This window comes from Cetorhinus maximus, unplaced genomic scaffold, assembly GCF_964194155.1.
Source record: "Cetorhinus maximus unplaced genomic scaffold, sCetMax3.hap1.1 HAP1_SCAFFOLD_1958, whole genome shotgun sequence".
Classification (NCBI taxonomy): Eukaryota; Metazoa; Chordata; class Chondrichthyes; order Lamniformes; family Cetorhinidae; genus Cetorhinus; species Cetorhinus maximus.
In genome coordinates, this window is record NW_027597898.1 from 1,633 (window position 1) to 20,843 (window position 19,211).

General features: G+C 49.5%; 1 non-coding gene across 1 annotated transcript; it reads left to right on the top strand.

Moving 5' to 3' along the window:
* The first annotated feature begins 8,029 nt into the window (after nucleotides 1-8,029).
* On the top strand, nucleotides 8,030-8,192 carry LOC144676816 (U1 spliceosomal RNA). Its single transcript, XR_013575430.1, has one exon. It is a non-coding gene; the product is annotated as a U1 spliceosomal RNA (small nuclear RNA).
* The last annotated feature ends 11,019 nt before the right edge of the window (nucleotides 8,193-19,211 follow it).

Consider the following 19,211-nt stretch of genomic DNA (forward strand, 5'->3'; position numbering starts at 1 on the left):
AGATGACCATTGCTTGATCCTGTCTCCTTGTGTTGGGGGCAGACATCCCAGCCCCGTCTTAATGACTCCAGGAAGCCTGCCCATGACACTCCCTTTCTCCCCTCCTGCTCAATTAGCTGGCAGCTGCAGGTGTACCTGCTAGAACAAAAGAGGGAACAGTGCTGTAGTATTCCACGATGGTGCTAACGAGAGAGGGAACAGTGCTGTAGTATTCCACGATGGTGCTAACGAGAGAGGGAACAGTGCTGTAGTATTCCACGATGGTGCTAACGAGAGAGGGAACAGTGCTGTAGTATTCCACGATGGTGCTAACGAGAGAGGGAACAGTGCTGTAGTATTCCACGATGGTGCTAACTGTTTAACCCTTAGTTGACCTGTAGATGTATTTTATTCTTCCACACTAACTCTCTCTTCTGGCGGTGGAAAGCAGGATGTCCCCTGAATCTAGTGGCACCCGTGGCGTCGGCCGCCTGATTAATCACAGCCTTACTCAGTAATTTGTATAGTTTTCGTAGAGGTGCTTGGTTACTGCAATACTCAGGCAGTCGCATACCTGCCAGGTTCACAATTACTTGTACAATTTCATGTTTAAAATTATCATACAAGAGTTCACCGTCCGTATACAGTAGCAGTCCATTCTGTGGCCCAGGGGTCATGTCTGGGCAAGATAGTCTCTTTGGTGTCGTCGCGTCCTGTGATAGCGGGGTGGTGTCGGTCCGGGGATCCGCCGTTGCAGTCAACTCTCCGTGTTTGGCCCTCAAGATCCAATGCCAGGTATCTGTCATTCCCAAGTCCTCCTTGTGAAGGTAAATTGCGAAAAATCTCTCACACACTGTATCTGGACCTGTGCCCCCTTCGCACATGTCCAGGGTCCGTCCGAACCATCGCTGATCTGGAAGCATAGTGGACCCTCATTTTTCCATCGGAGTTCCGTTCCCGAATGCGAGCTCTGCCCTAGGCTCTCACCATCGCTCGTTCCAATGGATAGTTGCGTAAGCCCGGTGCCACACTTGAAGAGCATTGACCTTTCCGTTGTGACATTCACACCTTTCACGCAATATCCGTCGCTGACATTCTTGTAGTATAAGCCCATACCGGCCACTGCTTCACGGTTTACATTCTGTATGCCGGTGGCTGCGATAGCCAGGGCCCTGGTAATGATCATGGACACCCAGCTTTTTTCCATCTTGGCGTGGAGGTTACCCGGTTATTGTTATTTCTGTAATGAAGCACACTGCTGGTGATCACCAGGGTTTAGGTTGGATATAAGAGGCAGCTTTCTCCTTTACGTCCCTCCTTGTGCACAGCCCACGGTGACCCTGCCCGTAGTTGAGGATTCCCCCTTTTGTCTTTCAGATGGCCGGTCCTCCAGATCGGGAATGAATCCTAAACCACTTGGCTAACACAGTACGGACTGCTCGTTGCCCGTTTTCCCCCCGCTGCCTGGTAATTTAGTCTTTCTTACTTACATCATACCTTTTCAGTTGCGACCAGTGTTTCCACCTAGCTTTTCCCTTCATATCGACGCAGGCACGTGAATAATTCCGTACGGTCCAGTCCATTTTGGGGCAAAACCTGGTTGGCTAGGGGTGATTTGAACAAACACCATGTCTCCGACCTCAGCCGGTGGTGACGGGGGTCCCCCTTTTGTCCTCTCTTCTAAATCCCTGATAGCCTGTTGGTCCTTCACTTCCTGTTGTAATTCCTTTAGCTGTCCATCCAATTGCTTAATATCGTTTTTAATTTTATCTCTGATGGGTCCCATATCCTCACTTCCGGTGGCTCTGCCCTCTGGCAAGCGCATAGCCCTCCCGGTCAGCAACTCATAAGGGGTTAAACCAGTTGTCCTGTTGGGGGTAGCCCTCAGTCGCATCAATATGCAGGGGAGCACATCCACCCATCCCCTACTAGTTGCTGTGTTTGCCATTGCAATAGCATTTTTTAACGTGCGGTTCATACATTCTTCCATTCCTGAGCTTTGTGGACGGTAAGGTACGTGAAATTTCTGTTTTACTCTGAGCAGCTCACACGTCCTTTTCATAATACTGTCCGTAAAATGCGCTCCTTGATCCGAATCTATCTGTAAAGGGATTCCCCACCTTGGTACTACTTCAAAAGCGAGGATCTTTGTGGCCGTGGTGGCGTTGCAGTCCCTGGTGGGGAAAGCTCTAGTGAACCTCCAGTGCACCTACACCCCCGTAGTTACAATATGCCTCAAACTTCCAATTGCCATATTCATGGGCACTCTCGCCCTTTTCTTGTTTTACTCCAGTCACTGTATTCCAATTAACTGGGGCTTGCCCTAAGACTTGTGCCATTTCTGCTCTAAAGGCTCGGAAATCAGCTTGCTGCTGTGCCTGGTCTGCAGCGATATCATTACACCAGGTTCCGTCCTGATACGCTCGCCGCAGCCGTCCCCAAAACGCCTCAGGTAGTTTTATCCGGACTAACCCGCGAACGTCCCTGTTATGGAGACGGTGGCATTGCCTTATTTCCCTCAATTTTTGCCAAAACGACTCATTCCGTGTCTAGGTTTTAGTTGGGGTAATTTATTTCCAATAGCTTCATAGTGTCGCTAGGTGACAGGGACACATACGTGGTTCTCAGTTGCGCCAGGAACCCCCCGTTATAGCTCTCTGTCCGTGTATTGGCGCCTGGGCCGGCTGCCCATTTTGTGCCGGTACGGCCGCTTGAGCTGGTCTGCCTGGTTGTCCGGACACCGGGGGCACATGCTCTATCTTAATTGGGGCCACGGGTTATGGGGGTGGTGATTCCCAACCTGCTTCCCGTTGTTCCTCATATCCTGCTGCCTGTTGCACCAGCCCGTTCCAATCTATATTATCTGCGTATTGTGCAGCTACTGGTGGCTGTGGTAAAGCTGCCGAAACTGACATGAGATTTTTTGCCGGTACCAGCTCTTCATTTTGGGATTTGTTGGCCAACATTCGATTGACTCGGCCTTTTGGCTAAGATAAAGTGTAGTCGTGAAGCGATGGCTATAACCAGTCGAGCCCCATATGATGGGGTACGTAACACTGTTCGGGTGACGGTGAAGGGCAGCGAAGGAGGAGCACCCATGGATCGGGCCTTCTTCATCAAGCGGATCCTGTTGAAGGCGTGTGGATTTGAAGCGGAGGAGATCTACTCCCTGCAAGACTTCCCAAGCGCTGGACATTTCGATGTGACTTTCAAGCGAGTGGCAGCTTGCGTCACGTTCCTGAAGGTGTTCGAGGAGAACAGAGACCAGCCGGAGATGAAGATCCTGACGGTGGAGCCGCTCTTTGCTCCGCCGTTGCAACGGGACCATGTGGTGACAGTGCGTCTCTGTAACCCCTACGACCCTGTCGCCGACGTGTTCACCTTCCTCGCCAGGTACGTCAACAAAGTTGGGAGCTCCAGCGAGGATAGAGACGCCTTCAGGATTTGGACATGCAAACGCCAGGTTAAGGTCACGCTCAAGACCCCGACGGTAAGGGAACCATCTTCCACCCTCCTTCCAGCTTCGCTATCGGGAGAAGCCATGGCTACTTTGTTTACGCTGGGCAACCCAAACTTTGTTGCTCATGCGGCAAGTCTGGTCATGTGGCGGCCAACTGCATCGGCGCCCTCTGCAAGAACTGCAAACAGGAAGGGCACCAGACAAAGGATTGCAAACAGACTAAGAGCTGCAACCTGTGTGGCGAGGCAGCTCACCTCTACAGGACCTGCCCCAAACGCTGCCTCAATTATGCACAGGCAGCCAAAGCCAAAGAGGGGGAAGCAGCAGAAATGCTTCGAGTCACCACTACCAAGGACACTTGCAACACTCCAACCACCATGGCCCCCAGTGAAAACAAGGGGACAAAGGAGGACACAGGGAGAGACAAGGTGGAGGAAAAGATTGAGGCAGCAGACAACCGATCAACAGCACTGCCCCCTGAACCTCCCACTCCTCAGGAGAGCGAATCAATGGAGGAGGAGGAAGCAGCGGAAAATCAGCAGGGGGAGTGGCAGCTGGTGAAGAGAGCCAAAAGGAAGAAGGGACCAAGCCACTTCCCAGACAAGAGGCAAGAGGCGTCTCCCATCCGACACGGATAACAAGGGCAGCTGCTCTTCGGACGAAGAAGTGCCTGGGCGACACCTGCAGAAGAAGCGGCAAAGCTCTAGGGAGTTGGAGGACGAGACACCTGAGCTCCAGAACATTGGAGACAATGAGGAGACCAGCGCACCCCAACTTTGCCCACAACCCGAAGAGGCCAGCGCATCCCAGCCCGAGCAGTGAGGCGCTCAGCGCACCCCAGCTCCGGGAAGCCGGGAGTAGCAACGCCCCAGAGAGGGAGAGGATTGGAGAAGCTTCTCCAACAGAGGACATTTCAAATCCCATTCTCTGCTCGAACCCCAGATGCCACCTGAGCAGAACATTGCCAATGGGGATGTTCAGGACAGTTTCCTCAGCCCATCCAAAGTGAGGCAATTTGTAAACACTATGGGTATGCAGGAGCAGACCAAAGGCCTGGGACTCTCAGAGGCAACAGGTTTGGTAAGAGACTAAATGCTTTAAAATGGGTGTAAAGATGGTATCCATAAATGTGCATAGCATTAAATCAACTACGCGATGTGTAGCGACCTTGGATTACCTTGCCAAGGTCAAAGCTGACCTGTTGTTTCTGCAGGAGTGTGCGATACCGCACCTCAGCTACTACAGACAATGGTCACGGTGGTGGTCATACGGGCCATCGATCTGATCGGACGGATACGACTCTCGTTCCTCCGGCCTTGGTATTCTGCTGCGGGGAGGCAACTTCACTGTCTCCGAGGTTAAGGAGGTCATGGGTGGGTGCCTCCTCGTAGCAAAAGTAATGTACAAGAATGCTCCACTCCGGTTAATTAACGTGTATGCCCCGGCACAAAAGACCGCCCGGCTGGCGGTTTTTCAGCAGCTCCCACTGCTGTTGGTGACGTCCAGGCCGGTCATTGTGGGCGGTGACTTCAACTGCAACATCGATGCGGCTGGACGATCCGGCAGGGCCGACAGAAGGTTGGACGCTACGTCCAGATCCCCGATGGAAACAGTTAAGGATGCCAAGCTGCACGACGTCTTCAGCAACCCTGCAGACTGAGCACAGCATAGATACACCCGGTCGCGACCAGACGGGTCCATCCGTTTCAGGATAGACTAACTGTTTGTGTCCCGCGCATTCGCAGTCAGATCCACCGATGTCAAGCCGGTGTTCTCTGACCACTGCCTCCTACTGGTTGACTGTCACTTAGAGGAAGACCAGAGGGTGGGCAGGGGGGCATGGAAGCTAAACGTGCAACTGCTGACCCCAGAGAACATTGAGGAGCTCAAGAGGGATTACAAAGGTTGGAGAACCATGAAACCCCTCTTTGAGTCCCTGACACACTGGTGGGAAGCGATCAAGGGAAACATCAAGAGGTTTTTCATCGTCAAAGGCACCCAGAAAGCTAGAAAGGAACAGAGGGAAATGTCCCGACTCCTGAAATACATGCAGAATCTGCTCCGGCTGCAGTCGGTGGGGGTCGATGTCAAGGAGGAACTCTAAGAGGTGAAGAGCCAGCAAGCCTAGCCCTTTGCCTCCAAGAACATCTTCCATTCCGGAGCGCGCTCCGTGGAGCAGGATGAGACGTGCTCACGTTTCTTCTTCGAAAAGGTACAGAGAGAGAGCTCTGTGATCAGCAGCCTGAAGGAAGAAGACGGCTCAGTAAAGTCAGCGCAGTCCGACATTTTGAGGATCAGCAAATCGTTTTATGCCGGATTGTATGACGTGAAGCCCACGGGCAGCACGGCCTCCCAGTCCTTCTTGTCCTCTATCACGGAGGTCTTAGACGACAGTACACGGGAGAGGCTTGACAAACCGCGAACTCCTGACGAACTGACTTAGGCCCTTGAGTCCTTCGAGAAGAGTAAATCTCCCCAGAAGCGACGGCTTGCCGGTGGAGTTGTATTTGGCTCTGTGGGACTGGAAGGGCCCAGACCTACTAGAAGTGTACGAGAGTATGCTCCTGGCCGGCAGCATGTCAGAATCCATGAGGAAAGGCATCATCACCCTCATCTACAAGCACGAGGAAGAAAGGGAGGAAATTAGAATTTGGCGACCCATTTCACTGTTGAATGTGGACTATAAGATTCTGTCCAAGGTCATCGCCAATCGGGTCGAATCCGCTCTGGAATTGGTGATACACCATGACCAGACCTGCACTGTGCCAGGCAGGAAGATCTCTGACAGCCTGGCGCTGCTCAGGGATACGATTGCCTATGTGCAGGATAGGAGTGTGGACATTTGCCTCATCAGCCTGGATCAGGAGAAGGCCTTTGACAGAATATCGCACACCTACGTGGTGGATGTGCTTTCCAAAATGGGGTTTGGGGAGGGAATTCGATATTGGATCCAACTGCTCTACACTAACATCAGTAGCGCAGTCTCAATCAATGGGTGGGAAACAGATAGCTTTCCGATTAAATCTGGAGTCAGGCAGGGCTGACCTCTCTCGCCTGTTCTTTTCGTGTGTTGCATAGAACCTTTGGCCGAGTCCATCAGGAAGGATCCGGGCATAAGAGGAGTGACGATCCCAGGCAGTGGAGGCACTCAGGTAAAAGCCTCCCTGTACATGGACGATGTCGTCGTCTTCTGCTCGGATCCGCTGTCGGTGCGCAGACTGATCCACATTTGCGACCAGTTCGAACTGGCCTCGGGAGCCAAGGTAAATCGTGGGAAGAGCGAGGCCATGTTCTTTGGGAACTGGGCTGACCGATCCTTTGTCCCCTTCACTGTCAGGGCTGACGGCCTGAAGGTGCTGGGGATATGGTTCGGAGGGACCAGGGCATGCGTTAGAAACTGGAAGGAGCGAGTGTCTATGGTGAAAAGGAAACTGGGCATGTGGGAGCGACGCTCCCTCTCCATTGCGGGTAAGAACCTGGTCATCAGGTGTGAGGCACTCTCGCTGTTGCTGTACGTGGCGCAGGTCTGGCCCATTCCACACTCCTGCGTGGTGGCGATCACTCGAGCCATCTTCCGCTTTATCTGGAGGTCGAAAATGGATCGTGTCCGCAGAGACGCGATGTACAAGCCTCTAGATAAAGGGGAAAAAAACGTGCCCAACATCGCCCTCATACTGATGGCCACCTTTGTGTGTGGCTGCATCAAGCGGTGCGTAGACCCTCAGTACGCAAACACCAAGTGTCACTACGTGCTGAGGTTCTACCTGTCCCCGGTGTTGCGAAGGATGGGTCTGGCCACGCTGCCGCGGAACGCTCCAAGTAGTTGGACCGTGCCGTACCACCTGTCCCTGGTGGAAAAATTGATGCAGAAAAACACCTTTGACCACAAGTCCATCAGGCAGTGGTCAGCACGTAACGTCTTAGAGGCCCTGAGGGAAAAGGAGAGGGTGGACCCTGTGGGATGGTTCCCCGAGCAGACTGTCAAAGTCAGGAGTCTCACCCCCTTGGCATGTTGCCCTCGAGGTGGCTGTGGTCGGTATGAGACCGTTGTTCACATCCTTGTAGTTGGTGCCTTTGCAAAGAAGATCTGGAGAGAGATGCAGTGGTTGCTGTCGAGGTTCATCCCGAGCAGTTCTGTGACACAGGACTCTGTGCTCTACGGGCTGTTCCCAGCGACACACACCGAGACAGACATCAACTGCAGCTGGAGGATCATCAACTCGGTGAAAGACGCGCTTTGGTCTGCCCGAAACTTGTTGGTCTTCCAGCGCAAAGAGTTGTCCCCGACCGAGTGTTGCGGACTGGCACATTCCAAGGCCGAGGACTACGTGCTGAGGGACGCACTAAAGCTTGGGGCAGCTGCTGCAAAAGCGCAATGGGGAAGGGCCGCTGTCTAAGACCTTTCTGCCACAGCGCACCGAGAGACTGGGAACTGTTTAGAGCCCCTCGGGCTGTACAGCTCAAAGTGAAAGCCTGTAAATGATTGTAATATTGTTTGTACTGATGCACCTGGTGATACATTTTGTTAAAGTTGAACCGGATTGTACCCTTGTAATGGTGTTTTTGAAATAGTTTGGAATGTGGTTGAAGATATTTTATGAATAAAGTATATTTTTGCAAAAAAAAAAGGTTCTCCCAGGACGATGCTAGCCCATTGCACTTCGGGTGTGCTGACGCCTGCGATGTCCCCAAATGCGGGATACTCGACTGTAAAATTTGTGGTAGTGGGGGACTGCGTTTGCGCTCTCCCCGATTCACAATTCAAAAAATAGATTTCATCATATCTTTCATTTTCTCTTCTATTTCCTGTCAGCAACCTTTTCTGAAAAAAGAAATATATAACCCCCAATGTGTGCTCTTCAAAATCTATACTGTACTGGTTATTTAGCTTTTTCTTTCCTCCTCGCAAATATTATCCAACCCCCATTCTTTTCCTCCCTGTCATTATCAGCCGACAATTATTCCATCTATGCATCATTTTCGCCAGACCGTTTGTTTCGTGGCCGCCAAATTACTCGCGCCATTTTTAACCCCGCGTTTGCCCACTCAAAAATCTCTCTCAAACAACCCCCATCTAACACCCAACCCACCATCACAACAGTCCCCGCACTCCCAGCACCGCCCCACCCCCTATCTATCTGGACGTCTGTATAAATACAAACTCATATCAGCTATTAACTCATATGCATTCACCATTTAAAACATGTAGCAGCGACCCCTCACTATTTCAAACATGAACAAGCACCCTGTCCCCATGTTCATTCTAATTATCCCCCTCCGAAACGAACAGCAGCCTCCCTCCCCCTCTGTATAATCTCCCCCTTGATCAGCCCCCTCTGTCACTCCTACCTTCTGAAACTCCTGCCCCCTCTCCCCATGTGTAAAGTCTTTCCCTGCCCCTTCTGCAGCTCACTTGCCCTGCTGTAGGCCCATCAATTCACCTGTGATTATTCCTTGAAGGCTTAAATAGCGCAAAGCGAAGAAATAAACAGAAAGAAAACTGGAGAAAGGCAGATAGAAACCTAAACCCTCAGTAAAATGACCACCGGGAATCCCGTTTAACCGTCAGAATGATCGCACAGCCCAAAATACACGCATTGTCCCTGAATTATAACAAGATTTTAGGCAGCTTCACTTTAGGACTTTTCATTTCCTCTTGTGGGGCTCCTGTTCCTCACACACTGGAGGCTAACATGTAAGTTTTGGATTGCAAGGCTGGGCTACTTTAACCCCAGGATTTTCTTTTTGAAACTCCAGGCCCGCAGTCCAACAGGAACTGGTTAACCGGAGCCACCGAAAACCAGGGTCCCGGAGAGGAAATTAAATCTCAGGGTAAGAAACGGACACAAACTCACGTGGGCCCATGGGGCACGGCCTTGGAGAAGGTCTCAGGAAACTCCTGAAGAAGAAGAGTCCTTGTCCCAGTCTGGATCTTCAGATTGCAGGTTTCAAAATAAAAATTCTTTGAGGGGTGGGGGAGAAAATTAATTCCATTAAAACAGAGAGCAAAGAACATTTTCAAACAAAATAACGCAAGAGCCAATGATTCACTCTCAGTTACAACTCAGCAACATCCAAATACAAACAAGTCAAAGAGTTATAAAGCAGATTGAGACAGAGGGAACACACACGCACATTAAACCAGAGTGGGGACTAGCTCCGCACTCTGGAGGCGGTTTTCGGATTGGGTTCCTAGCCAGGTATATCCTGAATGAGCAGTTTGCAGACTCCACCCCTGGCATGTTGGGATGTCTCTCAATCTGCTCCCCAGGAGGCCTGTCCATTGATATGTTAATCCCAGGGCAGGACAACTTTCTGATTCTTCCTGTCCTTTGACGTGTTCATCCCAGGAAAACAATGTTTCAGCCATTTTCTGGTTAAGGTTAAAACTTTAACTCATCTTGTCGGGAATGTCACTGCAGTTCGAAATATCAAACACTAAACCCCCAACACAAGACTGTGCAAAGCATGTGGATTGTTACTGAGATTCCGTCTGTGATTTTTAGTGATGTCAGTGTGGATTGTGTAATCTGTGTGTGTGTGAGTGTTGCTGGTCCCATAATGTAACGCAAATGTCTCCTCGCAGCCTCTCAGTACGCCACTCATGGTCTCCTGGTACTTTTTGGATTGTCTGGAGAAGACATTGAAAGAATTAGAGTTAAACAATGCTAACACTAGCTGCACTGCGACGAGTATATGAGAGCTTATTCTTATCCAGGGGTGTATGTCCGCATTCAGCCCCCATTCCCACACTTGCTCCCACCATGTCGGATCTCTCAAGTGCTCTTCCATATCATTGATTAGCCTTTTAAACACCGCCTGTAACACGTAATGCTGATTCCTCACCTTTCGTAAGACACCTTTCAACTTTGTCAGACTTTCGGGAAGGTTGGGAATTGGGGCCTGCTTAGGTTCGTCATAGTGTTCCAGGGCATGGTGGAGTGTGTCGGAGGGGTTGACTGAGACCTGACCCCTTTGTTGGACGTACATCATTCACGCGTGTCTGATAGTAACTGGGAGCCGGGGTTCCCTTGTATCCTGAGCGGGTGTGATGGTTTTCTCTGTGGGTAATTTCTAATATACAACCCTCCGTTCGGTTGTACCCGCATTTGTCCAGCACCCCCCCCCGTTCCAACTGGATGGGAGCTAATTGTGAGGCTACCTTTCCTCCTGCACCCGCTCAGTGATTCCCCGTGTATGCCCTCATTCTTGCATATGGCATGCATATCTATGGGGTAGTACCGGAGGGAGTCATTGTCTCAGATTAACCCAATGTTCTCCACTTGGTACTGAGGGTGTGGGCCCGTGTCTGCTGTGACTGAGGGGATTGCCCATACCTATCACGTTCATTTGGTTTGAGGTGCACTTCTGAATCACCGCATACACCCTGGTCACTCCTTTCAATGTACATGCGTCGATGACGCCTGGGTTCTTGTCCATCCCCCACAACCGGGCACTGTTGATCCAGCCCGGTACCTCCCCACTTTGGATCTGGCCCAGATTGTGTCTTAATTGCCCGATCATCCACCGGCCGTAAGCTGGCTTTTTTGGGTGCTGTCCTCTTGTCGTTCCTCCCTTTCTGTTAATTGGCTGGTGGCTTTAGCATGGGTCTCTATAACGTGTACGCTTTCCAATACAGATGCCACACTCTTGCCCCCTAGGGCCGCTGCCGTTTCACCACCCCTCGCTACTCTTATGAGCAAGCTGCCTCATGATCCCTTTAAGATTCGTGACCTCGGAGTTGATTCCTTGAATGTCGAGAGAGTTTACCAGGGAAGTCCCTGTGTTCACCCTTGTCAGTACATTGTTAACTAACTCTCTCTTCTGGTGGTGCCCTGAATCTAGTGGCTCCCGTGGCGTCGGCCGCCTGATTAATCACAGCCTTACTCAGTAATTTGTACAGTTTTCGTAGGGGCGCTTGGTTTCTGCAATACTCTGGCAGTCGCATACCTGCCAGGTTCACAATTACCTGTACAATTTCATGTTTAACATTATCATACAAGAGTTCACCGTCCGTATACAGTACCAGTCCATTCTGTGGCCCAGGGGTCATGTCTGGGCAAGATAGTCTCTGTGGTGTCGTCGTGTCCTGTGATAGCAGGGTGGTGTCGGTCCGGGGGTCCGCCGTTGCAGTCAACTCTCCGTGTTTGGCCCTCAAGATCCAATGCCAGGTATCTGTCATTCCCAAGTCTTCCTCCCCGGGACAGTGACCCCAGTTGTTGTTCTCCTGGGGTGTGAAGGTAAATTGCGAAAAATCTCTCACACACTGTAGCTTTCTCCTTTACGTCCCTCCTTGTGCACAGCCCACGGTGACCCTCCCCGTAGTTGAGGATTCCCCCTTTTGTCTTTCAGATGGCCGGTCCTCCAGATCGGGAATGAATCCTAAACCACTTGGCCTACACAGTACGGACTGCTCGTTGCCCGTTTTCCCCCCGCTGCCTGGTAATTTAGTCTTTCTTACTTACATCATACCTTTTCAGTTGCGACCAGTGTTTCCACCTAGCTTTTCCCTTCATATCGGCGCAGGCACGTGAATAATTCCGTACGGTCCAGTCCATTTTGGGGCAAAACCTGGTTGGCTAGGGGTGATTTGAACAAACACCATGTCTCCGACCTCAGCCGGTGGTGACGCGGGTCCCCCTTTTGTCCTCTCTTCTAAATCCCTGATAGCCTGTTGGTCCTTCACTTCCTGTTGTAATTCCTTTAGCTGTCCATCCAATTGCTTAATATCGTTTTTAATTTTATCTCTGATGGGTCCCATATCCTCACTTCCGGTGGCTCTGCCCTCTGGCAAGCGCATCGCCCTCCCGGTCAGCAACTCATAAAGGTGTTTATCTTAAATCCAGCATTTTTCAGTGTCCTTATGACTATCAGAGGAGAGCTCCGATGTGGCCCCTTTCCGATTCTGACGCTATTAGGATATCATCTGCATATTATAAGATTGTACTGTTGTTAGACTCTACGTCGCACGGACTCAGCTTCTCACTCGTGACCCGATGGAAGATGTTGGGGCTGTTGTGGAATCCCTGTGGGAGCCTCGCCCATGTTCACCGTCTCCCTCCCACTGTGAAAGCGAATTTATCTTGGGATTCCTGGTCCAGTGGTATCGACCAAAATCCATTGGCTACATCTAACACTGTAAATATTTTATGTTCGGGTTTTTACAATTAAAGCACACCTCGGGTTTAGGAACGGCTGCTGCAGTGGCCACCATTTCAGTGGGGTCTGTAACCTCACTGCCGACACCTTTATCTTAGTTTTCCCTATGTGGTTATCTACCCCGGTGGCCCATCTTCCTCGATCATATGTGTTCTTGTCTACTAGCCCGGGCCCGGTGTCTAGGATCGCCTGGTGGGCCCGGTGTCTAGGATCGCCTGGTGGGCCCGGTGTTTAGGATCGCCTGGTGGGCCCAGGCCTGGTGTTTAGGATTGCCTGGTGGGCCAGGCTAAGGCCATCCTTGTACAATTGCATAATCTGTACATCGTCTCGGTTCAGCGCAGCACCTACAACCCTGTAGTTACAATATGCCTCAAACCTCCGATTGCCATATTCATGGGCACTCTCGCCCTTTTCTTGTTTTACTCCAGTCACTGTATTCCAATTAACTGGGGCTTGCCCTAAGTCTTGTGCCATTTCTGCTCTAAAGGCTCGGAAATCAGCTTGCTGCTGTGCCTGGTCTGCCTGGTTGTCCGGGCACCAGGGGCACATGCTCTATCTTAATTGGGGCCACGGGTTACGGGGGTGGTGATTCCCAACCCGCTTCCCGTTGTTCCTCATATCCTGCTGCTTGTTCCACCAGCCCGTTCCAATCTACATTATCTGCGTATTGTGCAGCTACTGGTGGCTGTGGTAAAGCTGCCGAAACTGACATGAGATTTTTTGCCTGGACCAGCTCTTCATTTTGGGATTTGTTGGCCAACATTCGATTTACTTTCTTACTTAACTCTACGTGTTGTCTTAACATTAGGATCCAGGCTTCATCATCTTTGTCTTTTTTCTGATTATCCCACCATTTTCTCTGATCAGCGGGTGAGTCAAATGGGTTCCAATTGTTCTTTATCATTTTGCCTATCGATTTCTTATTTTTGTCAGCTCAATGCTGTGTCAAGGATCCCTCTGGTCCCCACTCGAGTTTGTCACCACTGGCCATCTCTGGGTAAGACGGTCGGGGTATAGTTGTTGTCAGCGGTATGGTTCTTACCCTGGGTCCTTTCTGACCGAACTCGTTACTTGCGGCTAATACCGGATGTAATTATAACAATCTATAAGACAAGCGAACTACCCCACCCTTACCACCCCTTGAACTATTGCCTGGAGCCCAGGTTTCTGATACGTGGGGCGCCTGACGGTTCCTGGATCGGGACGGAGTCGGATTTAGTATGAATAAAAATGAATTCACACTGACTCATCCCATTTCCCCGTCGGTGTCCTGCATCCTTCGGGCCCTGCTCGCAGCACCAATTGAAAGGTCCGAGGAATACTCTGGGACAAAATTTCAACACTCGGAGTCCAGATGCAATATTCAAGTGGTTCCTTTATTACACATGCAGGGAGAAAATGCTGGGAAATTCGGGCGCTTCTCCACCGAGGTTGAAATGAGCACAGTTTATATATCTTTTACTATCAGTTACAACTTAATGGTATTCGTTAGACAAAGGCCACAGCACAATGACTCCCCCGGTGGGCTGATAATTGTGTTCTTGTACAGTAATTGCAGTGCAGGGACTGGGCATTGTCCTTTTGAAGATTGCTATCAGACGGTGCGAAATGGGCTTCCCCATCTCTTGATTGAGTTATCCCGTGTCCCCGCCCGTGTGTCTCCCATTTCCTAACTGCAAATTTACAGCTGAGCCCTTTGTACAAGTTTATAGCTTTCATGTAAGGCTGTGACTGTTTGTGTATGCTTTGGTGCCTTAGCTGCTGGTCCTGGCTAGTACTTTAAAATAAATCCAAATTTTCTGCATCTTCAACGTCGATGTCCTTTTGAAGTTCAAGACTATGCTCATCACAGTTGACAACATTTTGAATCTTTGTATCAACTGCAAATGTTGAAGTCGTGCCCTGCAAACCACAGTCTAGAGCATTAATATATATCAGAAAGAGCAAGGGCCCCACAACTGACCCCTGAGGAACCCCACTACAAACCTTCCTCCAATCTGGAAAACAACCATTTATCACTACTGTTTCCTGTCACTCAACCAATTTCTTATCCAAGTGCCTACTTTCCCTTTTATTCCAGGAGCTAGAATTTTGCTCACAAGTCTGTTGTGTGGCACTGTCTCAAATGCCTTTTGAAAATCCATATACACCACATCAACAGCATTTCCTTCATCAGCCTTCTCTGTTACCTCCGCAAAACTCCAAGTTAGTTCAACATGATTTTCCCTTGATGAAGCCATGCTGACTTTCCTTAATTATCCTGCACTTGTCTAGGTGATTATTGATTTTATCCGGTACTATAGTTTCCAGAAGTTTCCCTACCACTGAGGTCAAACTGACTGGTCTGTAGTTGCCAGCTTTATCCTTGCAACCCTTTTTGAACAAGGGTGTAACATTCACAATTCTCCAGTCCTCTGGCACCTCGCCGGTGTCTAAGGAAGACTGGAAGACTCGGATGCATCTCATCCGGTCCTGGTACCTTATCTGTTTTAAGTAAAGATAGCCTTTCCAACACCACCTTCCTATCAATTGTAAATTCTTCTACTGTACCAGTTACCTCCTCTCTCACCTCGGCCTGGGTAGCATCGTCTTCCTTTGTAAAGACAGACGTTACTTGTTCAATACCTCCACTATTTCTCCAGCCTCCACGTGCAAGTCCCGTTTGTTGTCCCTAATCCGCCCTACCCTTTCTTTTACCAACCTTTCTTTTTATATACATGTTGATAGAAGACCTTGAAATTCCCTTTTATGTTCGCTGGAAGCTTCTTTTCAGGCTCTCTCCTTGCTTTTCTTATTAGTTTCTTCACTTCCCTTTTGGTCTTTCTATATTTAGCCTGATTGTCGATTGTAGTTTCCACCTGACATATGTGCACTCCTTCCATTTCAACCTCACCTCCATCTCTCATCATCCAGGGGCGTTCTGGATTTATTTGTCCGACCTTTCCCTGCAAGGGAATATACCTTGACATTGTCTACAATACTTTCTCTCTGAACATGGTCCATTGTTCAGCCACTGTCTTTTCCGCCAACATTCGATTCCAACTCACTTGACTCAGGTGCATTGTCATCTCATCGAAGTTGTCTTTCCCCCAATTAATTATCCCTGCTCTGGATTGTTCTCTGTCCTTTTCCATGGGCAATCTAAACCTTATGATACAATGATCACCGTCCCCTCGAGGCTCTCCCAGTGATATTTGACCACTTGGGCCAACTCATTGCCCAGAAGCAGGTCCAGCAGTGCCTGCCCTCTGGTTGGATTGGAAAGATGCTGCCGCCGAAAATGATCTTAAGCACATTCCAGGAACTCTGGCCCCTCTTGTCCCTTTGCACTATTCCTATCCCAGTGTGAATTTGAATAGTTGAAGTCCCCCATTACGATTACTCTATAATTCTTGCACCTCTATGAAATTACTTTGCAAATTTCTCTCTCCACATCCCTTCCACTAGTTGGCGATCTATATACTACACTGATCAATGTCATTGCAACTTTTTCATTCCTTAGCTCTAGCCAGAGAGATCCTGTCCTTGACCCCTCTGGGACATCCTCTCTTTCCAGTACTGTAAAGCCACCTTTAACCAATATCGCCGCTCCCATCCACCCCCGGCCGTTTCCCCCCTTTCCTGTCTCTCCCAAACACCGAGAATATTTAATGCCCAGTCCTGCCCTTCTTTGAGCCAAACCTGTCGCATCGTGGCCCTGCCTGCTGTTTTGGGAACTCTGGCCATCATGTCAGGGTTAGGTTCCCCTCTGGAACTGGTGCTTTCCCCTCTGGATAGCTAGCTGTGTGCCTGCCGTCAGCATTGCTGACCTGGGCTTGTGGATTACTGGATGTCAGCTTTGCCTCAGCTCCTACATCTGGTTCATCTGCTGCTTATGCCTTTGTCACCAGAATCCTTTTCGACACATGGAGAATTTGTGCCACACAGTACTGCTTCTGGCAGCTGGAGATTCGCACGGTTTCCCTTCTCGGCAATGACAGTGTACAGCTTGGGGTAAAATGGTGTATCCGTTCTCCCTCAGATTCTTTTGTCTCAGCAGTATTTGATCAGACTGTCTCGTGCCCCCCCACCGCCCGCCTTCAGTGGTCTCCATAAAGCTTTGCAGCAGCCTCTGCATTTTTTCAGCATCATGATCTCAGACCTCCTGATCTACACTGATCTCCCTCAGCTCTGGCATCTTGCTGTTGCTTTGTATCCAAGTAGCAGCTCAGCTGGTCTCTTCCTGTTGTGTGTGTCTGTGTGGAGTTGTTCAGTACATGGCCACTAAGTTTTTTCAGGGTTTTAACCTCCAAATCCACTCACCCAATATTAGTTTGTTCTTTTGAGACTTTAACCATTCAGGCAACAGAACACAATCTAGTAATGTAACTCAGGAACGTTTATTAAGCACCAAAAATAAGAATTAACCAATTAGGCAGTGAATTTACTGACTTAATACAGTTTTTACTTCTCCATTCAAGCTAGGCTCACTTGCTCTCTCTCTCTCCCGTCTCTCTCCCCCTCCCCCCTCTCTTTCTCCCTCTCTCTCCCCCTCCCCCCTCTCTCTCTCCCCCTCCTTCCCCCTTTCCCTCTCTCTCCCCCTCCCCCCCTCTCTCTCTCTCTTTCTCCCTCTCTCTCCCCCTCCCCCCTCTCTCTCTCCCTCTCTCTCCCCCTCCTTCCCCCTCTCCCTCTCTCTCCCCCTCCCCCCTCTCTCTCTCTCCCGTCTCTCTCCCCCTCCCCCCTCTCTCCCTCTCTCTCTCTCTCCCCCTCCACCCCTCTCTCTCACTCCCCCTCCCCCCCTCTCTCTCTCTCCCCCTCCCCCCACCTTTTCTCTATCAGTTCTGTGGTCTACTGCTCCCAGTTCAATCTTCAAATTCATAGTGCCTGACAGCTTAAAGCTGGTGCTTTTAACTCTTTCCAAAGTACAACCCATGTGCATGATGAGTTCTATTTTTGGATTATGTTAGGAGAGTGTGGTGCCCAACACTACTGATTAACATTTAGACTCATTCACCTAAATGTTACAAATTAATTTTTAAAATAGTGAAAGTGCAAATTGGTACATAGCGTCATAGAAATTACAAAGTTACAGAAAGTACAAACAGTCTACACAAATGCATATATCAGTGCATAGAGATTACTGCTGTATTAAACTTAAGGTAACAAGGTTACCTTGAGGTCACCCCACCAGCCTCTGCATTCGAAGGATCATCCTGCGCCATTTCCGCCAACTCCAGCATGATGCCACCACCAAACACATCTTCCCTTCACCCCCCCGGTGGCATTCCGCAGGGATCGTTCCCTCCGAGACACCCTGATCCACTCCTCCATCAGCCCCAACACCTCAACCCCCTCCCACAGCACCTTCCCATGCATCCGCAGAAGGTGCAACACCTGTCCCTTTACTTCCCCTCTCCTCACCGTCCAAGGGCCCATACACTCCTTTCAAGTGAAGCAGCATTTCACTTGCACTTCCCTCAATTTAGTCTACTGCATTCACTTCTCCCAATGGGAGAGACCAAACGCAGACTGGGTGACAGCTTGGAGGAACACCTCCGGCCTGTCTGCAAGTATGACCCAGACCTCCCTGTCGCTTGCCATTTCAACACTCCACCCTGCTCTCATGCCCGTCCTTGGCTTGCTGCATTGTTCCAGTGAAGCTCAACGCAAACTGGAGGAACAGCACCTCATCTTCCGACCAGGTACTTTACAGCCTTCCGGACTGAATATTGAGTTCAACAACTTTAGATCATGAACTCTCTCCTCCATCCCCACCCCCTTTCCGATTCCCCTTTTTCCAGTAATTTATATGTATTTTTCTTTTCCCACCTATTTCTATTATTTTTCAATGTATTTCCATCCATTGTTTTATCTCTACCTTTTAGCCTATTTCGATCCCTTCCCCCCACCCCACCCCCACTAGGGCTATCTGTACCTTGCTCGTCCTGCTTTCTACCCTTAATGTCACCATTAGCACATTTCTTAGCTAATATCACCACCGTGAACACCTCTTTGGCCTTTTGTCTATGACATCTTTTGGCAATCTCCACCTATCACTGGTCCTTTATCCAGCTCTACCTGTCCCACCTCCCCTTAAACCAGCTTATATTTCACTTCTTTTCTATTTTTTCTTAGTTCTGGTGAAGAGTCATACAGACTTGAAACGTTAACTGTGCTCCTCTCCGCAGATGCTGTCAGACCTGCTGAGTTCCTCCAGGTATTTTTGTTTTTGTTTTGGATTTCCAGCATCTGCAATTTTTTGCTTTTATCTTAAGGTAACAAGGTACAGGTACAAGATATAGACTAATATATCACAGGTTCATAAAGAATAAAAGTCACAGGAACTACACAGCTACAAAAACCGATTACAGAACTTCACTAAATTTACAGAGACGAGGATGGTTATATATTTACAACACTCCCAGTTTAAAAAGACTAAGCTGGTTCTGATTAATTGTTTAGAACCTTGCAGTTGTTTTACTTCACACAATAAACCTTTTAAATTTCTTCATTTAAATTTTGAAATGCAATCTGAATTTCAATTGCTAGGAAGCACAATGACGCTACATTCTAATCGAATCAACATTGACTGACTTCAGAGCACTGGCTTGGGGCCGTGTGGTGTGTCCACTCG